This window comes from Salvelinus namaycush, chromosome 4 (assembly GCF_016432855.1).
Source record: "Salvelinus namaycush isolate Seneca chromosome 4, SaNama_1.0, whole genome shotgun sequence".
Classification (NCBI taxonomy): Eukaryota; Metazoa; Chordata; class Actinopteri; order Salmoniformes; family Salmonidae; genus Salvelinus; species Salvelinus namaycush.
This window is the reverse complement of record NC_052310.1, coordinates 77,163,680-77,175,530: the sequence shown is the minus strand read 5'-3', so window position 1 is coordinate 77,175,530 and position 11,851 is coordinate 77,163,680.

The following is an 11,851-nucleotide window of genomic DNA, read 5'->3' as shown; positions in this document are numbered from 1 at the left end:
GGCACTTATCGTAAGAGTAGGGGTGTTAACCCCGGTGTCCTGGCTAAATTCCCAATCTGGCCCTCAACCATCACGGTCACCTAATAATCCCCAGTTTACAATTGGCTCATTCATCCCCCTCCACTCCCCTGTAACTATTCCCCAGGTCGTTGCTGCAAATGAGAATGTGTTCTCAGTCAACTTACCTGGTAAAATAATGGATAAAAAAGAACAGTTGAAACTGGAATAGCAGCAAGGCCAGGTGGACTGGGGACAGCAAGGAGTCATCATGCCCGGTAGTCCTGACGTATGGTCCTAGGGCTCAGGTTCTCCGAGAGAAGGAGAGAATTAGAGAGAGCATACTTAAATTCACACAGGACACTGGATAAGACAGGAGAAGTACTCCAGATATAACCAACTGACCCTAGCCCCCCGACACATAAACTACTGCAGCATAAATACTGGAGGCTGAGACAGGAGGGGTCAGGAGACACTGTGGCCCCATCCGATGATACCCCCGGACAGGGCCAAACAGGAAGGATATAACCCCACCCACTTTGCCAAAGCACAGCCCCCGCACCACTAGAGGGATATCTTCAACCACCAACTTACAATCCTGAGACAAGGCCGAGTATAGCCCACAAAGATCTCCACCACAGCACAAACCAAGGGGGGGCGCCAAACCAGACAGGAAGATCACGTCAGTAACTCAACCCACTCAAGTGACGGTCCCCTCCTAGGGACGGCATGAAAGAGCACCAGTAAGCCAGTGACTCAGCCCCTGTAATAGGGTTAGAGGCAGAGAATCCCAGTGGAGAGAGGGGAACCGGCCAGGCAGAGACAGCAAGGGCGGTTCGTTGCTCCAGAGCCTTTCCGTTCACCTTCACACTCCTGGGCCAGACTACACTCAATCATAGGACCTACTGAAGAGATAAGTCTTCAGTAAAGACTTAAAGGTTGAGGCCGAGTCTGCGTCTCTCACATGGGTAGGCAGACCGTTCCATAAAAATGGAGATCTATAGGAGAAAGCCCTGCCTCCAGCTGTTTGCTTAGAAATTCTAGGGACAATTAGGAGGCCTGCGTCTTGTGACTGTAGCGTACGTTTAGGTATGTACGGCAGGACCAACTCGGAAAGATAGGTAGGAGCAAGCCCATGTAACGCTTTATAGGTTAACAGTAAAACCTTGAAATCAGCCCTTGCCTTAACAGGAAGCCAGTGTAGGGAAGCTAGCACTGGAGTAATATGATCAAATTTCTTGGTTCTAGTCAGGATTCTAGCAGACGTATTTAGCACTAACTGAAGTTTATTTAGTGCTTTATCCGGGTAGCCGGAAAGTAGAGCATTGCAGTAGTCTAACCTAGAAGTAACAAATGCATGGATTAATTTTTCTGCATCATTTTTGGACAGAAAATTTCTGATTTTTGCAATGTTACGTAGATGGAAAAAAGCTGTCCTTGAAACCGTCTTGATATGTTCGTCAAAAGAGTAACGCCGAGGTCCTTCACAGTTTTATTTGAGACGACTTTACAACCATCAAGATTAATTGTCAGATTTAACAGAAGATCTCTTTGTTTCTTGGGACCTAGAACAAGCATCTCTGTTTTGTCCGAGTTTAAAAGTAGAAAGTTTTCAGCCATCCACTTCCTTATGTCTGAAACACAGGCTTCTAGCGAGGGCAATTTTGGGGCTTCACCATGTTTCATTGAAATGTACAGCTGTGTGTCATCCGCATAGCAGTGAAAGTTAACATTATGTTTTCGAATAACATCCCCAAGAGGTAAAATATATAGTGAAAACAATAGTGGTCCTAAAACGGAACCTTGAGGAACACTGAAATGTACAGTTGATTTGTCAGAGGACAAACCATTCACAGAGACAAACTGATATCTTTCCGACAGATAAGATCTAAACCAGGCCAGAACCAATTTGGGTTTCCAGTCTCTCCAAAAGAATGTGGTGATCGATGGTGTCAAAGGCAGCACTAAGGTCTAGTAGCACGAGGACAGATGCAGAGCCTCGGTCTGACGCCATTAACCTGTTTGGCGTGCAAGCCCGACACCGGTACACTTATGACAACAGCCAGCTCAAAGTGCAGGGCGCGAAATTCAAAAGATATTTTTTTTAAATATTTAACTTTCACACATTAACAAGTCCAAGACACCAGATGAAAGGTACACATCTTGTGAATCAAGCCAACATGTCCGATTTTTAAAATGTTTTACAGGGAAGACACAATATGTAAATCTATTAGCTAACCACGTTAGCAAAAGACACCACTATTTTTACTCCATCAGTTTTTTACTACATCAGTAGCTATCACAAATTCGACCAAATAAAGATATAAATAGCCACTAACCAAGAAACAACTTCATCAGATGACAGTCTGATAACATATTTATTGTATAGCATATGTTTTGTTATAAAAATTTGCATATTTCAGGTATAAATCATAGTTTACATTGCAGCTACAGTCAGAAATTGCACCGAAAGCAGACAGAAAAATTACAGACACCAACGCCAAATAACTAAATGCTCATCATAAAACATTTCTGAAAAATACATAGTGTACAGCAATTGAAAGACAGGCATCTTGTGATTCCAGACAATATTTCCGATTTATCAAGTGTTTTACAGCGAAAACACAATATAGCGTTATATTAGCTTAGCACAATAGCAAACATAACAACAGCATTGATTCAAGGCAAAAATAGCTATAACGTATAAACCACCAAAATATATTAATTGTTTCACTAACCTTCTCAGAATTCTTCAGATGACAGTCCTGTAACATCATATTACACAATGCATATAGAGTTTGTTCGAAAATGTGCATATTTAGCGGCACAAATCGTGCTTAGACAATGAGAATAGTGTCCATAACGTCAAGCAATCTGTCCGGCGCCATCTTGTAAAGGCACCTTTTCTTATCGAATACTATTCATAAACTTGACTAAAAAAATACAGGTTGGAGAGCAATTGAAAGACAAATTAGTTCTTAATGCAATCGCTGAATTACATTTTTAAAATTAACCTTACTGCGCAATACAGGCTGCGATAACGCAAGGCTACACTGCAGGAAATGGCGTCTTATGCGTTTGACATTTTTCAACAGAACAATGAATTATCAGCATAAATAGTTCTTACTTTTAGATGAACTCCCATCAGAATCTTGGGAAATGTGTCCTTTGTCCAAAAGAATCGTTGCTAGGTTGGAGAACGTCATCTTCAACGTTGCAATTAGCAGTAAACAATAGCCATGTGGGCCAGAGATACCCAACTTCCTAAAACGTCACGAAAATAAATACCCGAAAATCGCAATATACTGACATAAACTGATATAATTCGGTTTAAAATAACAACATTACGATGTCTTCAACACCTATATCGAATAAAAACAGAGCCGGATATATCTAGGAGCTAATACGGGAGCTTCTAAAATGACATGCCAAGACCCTTCCTGCGTCAGAGCGAAGAGTGGAAAGATGGGACACTTCGGTTACAAGCAATTTATAACCTTTGGGACCTAGGTAGAAACTCCGTTTCAACTCTCCCTATTCGCTGACACCCAGTGGAAGGCGTATGCAGTGCATCTCAACCAATAGAGGACAGGCAAATTAATACACAGGTCTCAGAACAGCCAGCAAAATTCTGCATTCTGACATACACATAGGAAAATTGCTCTAAGTCCAGTTCTGTTTCACCCACAGATATAATTCAAACGGTTTTAGAAACTAGAGAGTGTTTTCTATCCAATAGTAATAATAATATGCATATTGTACGAGCAAGAATTGAGTACGAGGCCTTTTTGAAATGGGCACCTTTTATCTGGCTACTCAATACTGCCCCTTGAGCCCAAACAGGTTAAAAGGTCATTTACCACCTTCACAAGTGCAGTCTCAGTGCTATGATGGGGTCTAAAACCAGACTGAAGCATTTCGTATACATTGTTTGTCTTCAGGAAGGCAGTGAGTTGCTGCGCAATAGCTTTTTCAATTTTTTTTTTTTGCTGGCTTCACTAATGATGCCATTACTATGCAACCACCAGCTGATCACTGCTGGATGCCGACACATTTAGCTAGCTCGTCTGGGTTTGTTGCTGTTAGCTAGGACATGGACAACATTTATGAGAACGTTCAGCTACCTAATGTTAGCTAGCAAATGAGAGTTGAAACAAGTTAGCTAGCTAGCTAACGCGAGCTAGCATGAATTTTAACTGGCCAGGTTCTATTAAAAGCTAGCCAGCTAGCTAGCTACATCATATCAAACTTGCCATCTGGTTTGCTTGGTCAGCTAGCTAGCTAATAGCCAATGCCATGGCAATCAAGGTAGGAATTAAGCTAGCAAGCTGGCTTGTCCTGCTAGCAATGGCGCTAACCGTTTAGCTAGCAAGCTAAAATCAGCAAGCTAAATAAATGGCTCTGATTCTGGCTGGCACTGGCAGTAGTATGGGGTAACATTAGTTATAGCATAGCTAGCAACATTAGTGAAGCCAGCTGCAGTCACATATTGGCTACCTAGCACAATGACAGAATTTATAATTTCTGGAGGCAGTGGAAACGCAATTTGAGCTTCAAAGTGCCAATGGAAGTGCCAGTGCCAATGGAAACTGGGCTTTAGTGTGCAGTATAACCCATGTATGGTATTTTACTGTACATTCTACAGTAATCTACTCTAATCAGTATATGCAGAAGCATACGTTTAATTAATACAGTAAGTATTACTGAAATTGGACAGTAAGTTACTGAAATGCACTTTACGGTAATCCAATTTAAGGTCCCCAAAAAGTGACTGTTATGTAATTGACAGTATTTTACTGGAAATACCCATGCACTGTTATTTGTTTTTACATGTACATTTTGGTAATTTATTGGGCACTCTTGTTCTTAGCAACTTAGTCAGTGGATTCAACCAAGGTTAATAAAAAAAACATATCAAAGTCATAGCAAGTAAAACGTTTCTGTAACTGTTACTGTGAATGTTGTCGTAGTTATTAACTTCTCGGCGGCAGGTGGGACGCCCACCGGCCAATAGCCAGGGAAAATACAGCGCGCCATATTCAAATAACATGATATAAAAATCAAACTTTCATTAAATCACACATGTAAGATACCAAATTAAAGCTACACTCGTTGTGAATCCAGCCAACATGTCAGATTTCAAAAAGGCTTTTCGGCGAAAGCATAAGATGCTATTATCTGATGATAGCACAACAGTAAACAAAGAGAGTAGCATAATTCAACACTGCAAGCACAACACAAAACGCAGAAATAAAAGATAAATCATGCCTTACCTTTGACGAAATTCTTTTGTTGGCACTCCAATATGTCCCATAGACATCACAAATGGTCCTTTTGTTCGATTAATTCCGTCGATATATATCCAAAATGTCAATTTATTTGGACCGTTTCATCCAGAAAAACACAGCTTCCAACTTTCGCCAAGTCACTACAAAATATATCAAAAGTTACATGTAAACTTTACCAAAACATTTCAAACTACTTTTGTAATACAACGTTAGGTATTTTTAAACGTTAATAATCGATCAATTTGAAAACGGGATGATCTGTGTTAAATACAAAAAGAAACAAACTGACGCAACTTTTTTCGTAACGTGACTCTCTCAAAAAATTTACTTAATGTGACCCTCATTTACGATAGCCCTACTTCTTCACTACACAAAGGAATAACCTCAACCGATTTCCAAGGACTGGTGACATCCAGTGGAAGCGGTAGGAACTGCAAGCAAGTCCATTAGAAATCTGGTGTCTCTAAGAAAACTCATTGAAAAGACAGTGACATCAAAAAAATACAAATTCTGAATGGTTTGTCCTCAGGGTTTTGCCTGCTACATAAGTTCTGTTATTCTCACAGACATGATTCAAACAGTTTTAGAAACTTCAAAGTGTTTTCTATCCAAATCTACTAATAATATGCATATCTTAAATTCTGGGGATGAGTAGCAAGCAGTTGAATTTTGGCATGCTATTTTTCCGAAAGTGAAAATGCTGCCCCCTGCCCTCAAGAAGTTAAGGATACATTGGTCTAAAAAATAATTGTAATTACAAGATATCTTATGATATATCTAGACTTCCAGTGCTGACAGAGATGGCCGTCTCGCTTCGCGTTCCTAGGAAACTATGCAGTATTTAGTTTTTTTATGTGTTATTTCTTACATTGTTACCCCAGGAAATCGTTGGTTTTATTACATACAGTCGGGAGGAACTATTGGATATAAGAGCAACATCAACTCACCAACATTACGACCAGGAATACGACTTTCCCGAAGCGGATCCTCTGTTTGGCCCACCACCCAGGACAATGGATCATATCCCAGCCGGCGACCCAAAACAACGGCGCCGCAGAAGGGGGCGGTCAGGCTCTGTAGACTGGCACATCAAGCTGGTCAGGCTCTGTAGACTGGCTCATCAAGCACTGCTCCCGAGCATACTACTCGCCAAGGTCCAGTCTATTGACAACAAGGTAGACGAAATCCGAGCAAGGGTTGCCTTCCAGAGAGACATCAGAGACTGTAACGTTCTTTATTTCACGGAAACATGGCTCACTCGAGACACGCTATCAGAGTCGGTACAGCCACCTGGTTTCTTCACGCATCGCGCCGACAGAAACAAGCATCTCTCTGGTAATAAGAAGGGCGGGTGTGTATTCCTTATGATTAACGAGACGTGGTGTGATCATAACAACATACAGGAACTCAAGTCCTTTTGTTCACCTGACTTAGAATTCCTCACAATCAAATGCCCACCGCATTATCTACCAAGAGAATTCTCTTCGATCATAATCACAGTCGTGTATATTCACCCCCAAACAGACACATCGATGGGCCTGAAAGAACTTCATTCGACTCTATGTAAACTGGAAACCACATATCCTGAGGCTGCATTTATTGTACCTGGAGATTTTAACAAGGCTAATCTGAAAACAAGGCTCCCTAAATTCTATCAGCATTTCGATTGCGCAACCCGGGCTGGCAAAACCCTGGATCATTGTTATTCTAACTTCCGCGACGCATATAAGGCCCTCCCCCGCCCTCCTTTTGGAAAAGCTGACCAGGACTCCACCAGGACTCCATTTTGTCCCAGCCTATAGACAGAAACTAAAACAGGAAGCACACGCACTCAGGTCTGTTCAACGCTGGTCCGACCAATCGGATTCCACGCTTCAAGATTGCTTCGATCACGTGGACTGGGATATGTTCCGCATAGCGTCGAACAACAACATTGATGAATACGCTGATTCAGTGAGCGAGTTTATTAGCAAGTGCATCGGTGATGTTGTACCCACAGCATCTATTAAAACATTCCCCAACCAGAAACCGTGGATTGATGGCAGCATTCACGCAAAACTGAAAGCGCGAACCACTGCTTTTAATCAGGGCAAGGTGACGGGAAACATGATCGAATACAAACAGTGTAGCTGTTCCCTCCACAAGGCAATCAAACAAGCTAAGCGTCAGTATAGAGACAAAGTAGAGTCGCAATTCAATGGCTCAGACACGAGAGGAATGTGGAAGGGTCTACAGTAATTCACCGACTACAAAAGAAAAAACAGCCCCGTCGCAGACCAAGATGTCTTGCTCCCAGACAGACTAAACAACTTCTTTGCTTGCTTTGAGGACACAACCGTGCCACTGACACGGCCCGCTACCAAAACCTGCGGAGCTCTCCTTCACTGCAGCCAACGTGAGTAAAACATTTAAACGTGTTAACTCTCTCAAGGCTGCAGACCCAGACGGTATCCCCAGTCGCGTCCTCAGAGCATGCGCTGACCAGCTGGCTGGTGTGTTTACGGACATATTTAATCAATCCTAATCCCAGTCTGCTGTTCCCACATGCTTCAAGAGGGGTTCCTGTTCCCAAGAAATCTAAGGTAACTGAGCTAAATGAGTACCGCCCCGTAGCACTCACTTCCGTCATCATGAAGTGCTTTGAGAGACTAGTCAAGGACCATATCACCTCCACCCTACCTGACACCCTAGACCCACTCCAATTTGCTAACCGCCCCAATAGGTCCACAGACGACGCAATCGCAATCACACTGCATACCGCCCTAACTCATCTGGACAAGAGGAATACCTATGTAAGAATGCTGTTCATCGACTACATCTCAGCATTTAACACTATAGTATCCTCCAAACACATCATTAATCTCGAGACCCTGGGTCTCGACCCCGCCGTGTGCAACTGGGTCCTGGACTTCCTGACGGGCCACCCCGAGGTGGTGAGGGTAGGTAACAACATCTCCACCCCGCTGATTCTCAACACTGGGGCCCCACAAGGGTGCGTTCTCAGCCCTCTCCTTTACTCCCTGTTCACCCACGACTGCGTGGCCATGCACGCCTCTAACTCAATCATCAAGTTTGCAGACAACACTACAGTGGTAGGCTTGATTACCAACAACGACGAGATGGCCTACAGGGAGGAGGTGAGGGCCCTCGGAGTGTGGTGTCAGGAAAATAACCTCACACTCAATGACAACAAAACAAAGGAGATTATCATGGACTTCAGGAAACAGCAAAGGGAGCAGCCCCCTATCCACATCGACAGGACAGTAGTGGAGAGGGTAGTAAGTTTTAAGTTCCTCGGCGTACACATCACGGACAAACTGAAATGGTCCACCCACACAGACAGCGTGGTGAAGAAGGGGCAACAGCGCCTCTTCAACCTCAGGAGGCTGAAGAAATTTGGCTGTCACCAAAAACACTCACAAACCTTTACAGATGCACAATCGAGACCAACCTTTCGGGCTGTATCACCGCCTGGTACGGCAACTGCTCCGCCCATAACCGTAAGGCTCTCCAGAGGGTAGTGAGGTCTGCACAACGTATCACCGGGGGCAAACTACCTGCCCTCCAGGACACCTACACCACCCAATGTCACAGGAAGGCCAAAAAGATCATCAAGGACAACAACCACCCGAGGCGCTGCCTGTTCACCCTGCTATCATCCAGAAGGCGAGGTCAGTTCAGGTGCATCAAAGCTGGGACCGAGAGACTGAAAAACAGCCTTCACTAACATTGAGTGGTTGCTGCCAACATACTGACTCATCTCTAGCCACTTTAATAATTGAAAAATTGATGTAATAAATGTATCACTAGCCACTTTAAACACTGCCACTTTATATAATGTTTACCTATCCTACATTACTCATCTCATATGTATATACTGTACTCTATACCATCCACTGCATCTTGCCAATGCCGTTCTCGGCCATCACTCATTCATATATTTTTATGTACATGTTCTTATTCATTCCTTTACACTTGTGTGTGTGTATAAGGTAGTTGTTGTGAAATTGTAAGGTTAGATTACTTGTCAGATATTACTGCATGGTTGGAACTAGAAGCACAAGCATTTCGCTACACTCGCATTAACATTTGCTTACCATGTGTATGTGACAAATAAAATTTGATTTGATCTCTGACTATCTCTGGGTAGTGCCAATACAATAATAAGATATTCACGGTAACTTGATGCCCGAGCAATGAAACACAGTACAATACAGTAAAAGTGACTATTAAACTGTAAGATAATAATTTCTACAGTATTTTACTGTAATTGCAAAGGTTTAGAGCAGGGATAATATTTTTTTTGGGGGGGGCCGGAACATAATTACAAATAGTTTGTAGACTGTAAATTGACAGCAAAAAAAACATAAACAGATATACTATTAGACTAAAACAGAGTCACCTGGCTCTCTATTATGAGTGGGAAAACTTAGGAAAAGATTTTCAAAATTATAAACACTTGGACCTGATTTCCTGTTGTTTTTAGTATTTTATGTCTAACAATGAAAATACAACAAAATACATACAGTTGAAGTCGGAAGTTTACATACACTTTAGCCAAATATATTTAAACTCAGTTTTTCACAATTCCTGACAATTAATACTAGTAAAAATTCCCTGTCTTAGGTCAATTAGGATCACCACTTTGTTTTAAGAATGTGAATTATCAAATCACATTTATTCATACAGCCCTTCTTACGTCAGCTGATGTCACAAAGTGCTGTACAGAAACCCAGTCTAAAACCCCAAACAGCAAGCAATGCAGGTGTAGAAGCACGGTGGCTATGAAAAACTCCCTAGAAAGGCCAGAACCTAGGAAGAAACCTAGAGGAACCAGGCTATGAGGGGTGGCCAGTCCTCTTCTGGCTGTGCCGGGTTGAGATTATAACAGAACATGGCCAAGATGTTCATAATGACCATCAGGGTCAAATAATAATAATCACAGTGGGTGTCGAGGGTGCAACAGGTCAGCACCTCAGGAGTAAATGTCAGTTGGCTTTTAATAGCCGATCATGCAGAGTATCTCTACCGCTCCTGCTGTCTCTAGAGAGTTGAAAACAGCAGGTCTGGGACAGGTAGCACGTCCGGTGAATAGGTTAGAGTTCCATAGCCGCTGGCAGAACAGTTGAAACTGGAGCAGCAGCACGGCCAGGTGGACTGGGGACAGCAATGAGTCATCAGGCCAGGTTGTCCTGAGGCATGGTCGTAAGGCTCAGGTCCTCCGAGAGAGAGAGAAAGAAATAAAAATAAAAGAATTAGAGAGCATACTTAAATTCACACAGGACACCGGATAAGACAGGAGAAGTACTCCAGATAAAACAGACTGACCCTAGCCCCCTGACACACAATCTACTGCAGCATAAATACTGGAGGCTGAGACAGGAAGAGTCGGGAGACACTGTGGCCCCGTCCGACGATGCCCCCAGATAGGGCCATACAGGCAGGATATAACCCCACCCACTTTGCCAAAGCACAGCCCCCCACACCACTAGAGAGATATCTTCAACCACCAACTTACCATCCTTAGACAAGGCCGAGTATAGCCCACGAAGATCTCCGCCACAGCACAACCCAAGAAGGCGGCGCCATCCCAGACAGAAAGATCACGTCAGTGACTCAACCCACTCAAGTGACGCACCCCTCCTAGGGACGGCATGGAAGAGCACCAGTAAGCCAGTGACTCAGCCCCTGTAATAGGGTTAGAGGCAGAGAATCCCAGTGGAGAGAGGGGAACCGGCCAGGCAGAGACAGCAAGGGCAGTTCGTTGCTCCAGTGCCTTTCCTTTCACCTTCACACTCCTGTGCCAGACTACACTCAATCATAGGACCTACTGAAGAGATGAGTCTTCAATAAAGACTTAAAAGTTGAGACCGAGTCTGCGTTTCTCACATGGGTAGGCAGACAATTCCATCAAAATGGAGCTCTGCAGGAGAAAGCTCTGCCTCCAGCTGTTTGCTTAGAAATTCTAGGGACAATTAGGAGCCCTGCGTCTTGTGACCGTAGCGTACGTGTAGGTATGTACGGCAGGACCAAATCGGAAGATAGGTAGGAGCAAGCCCATGTAATGCTTTGTAGGTTAGCAGTAAAACCTTGAAATCAGCCCTTTTCTTAACAGGAAGCCAGTGTAGAGAGGCTAGCACTGGAGTAATATGATCACATTATTTGGTTCTAGTCAAGATTCTAGCAGCCGTGTTTAGCACTAACTGAAGTTTATTTAGTGCTTTATCTGGGTAGCTGGAAAGTAGGGTATTGCAGTGGTCTAACCTAGAAGTGACAAAAGCATGGATTCATTTTTCTGCATCATTTTTTGACAGAAAGTTTCTGATTTTTGCAGTGTTATGTAGATGGAAAAAAGCTGTCCTTGAAACAATCTTGATATGTTCGTCAAAAGAGAGATCAAGGTCCAGAGTAACGCCGAGGTCCTTCACAGTTTTATTTGAGACGATTAACTGTCAACAGAAGATCTCTTTGTTTCTTGGGACCTAGAGAAGCATCTCTGTTTTGTCTTTTGAAACACAGTTTTGTTTCATTGAAATGTACAGCTGTGTGTCATCCGCATAGCAGTG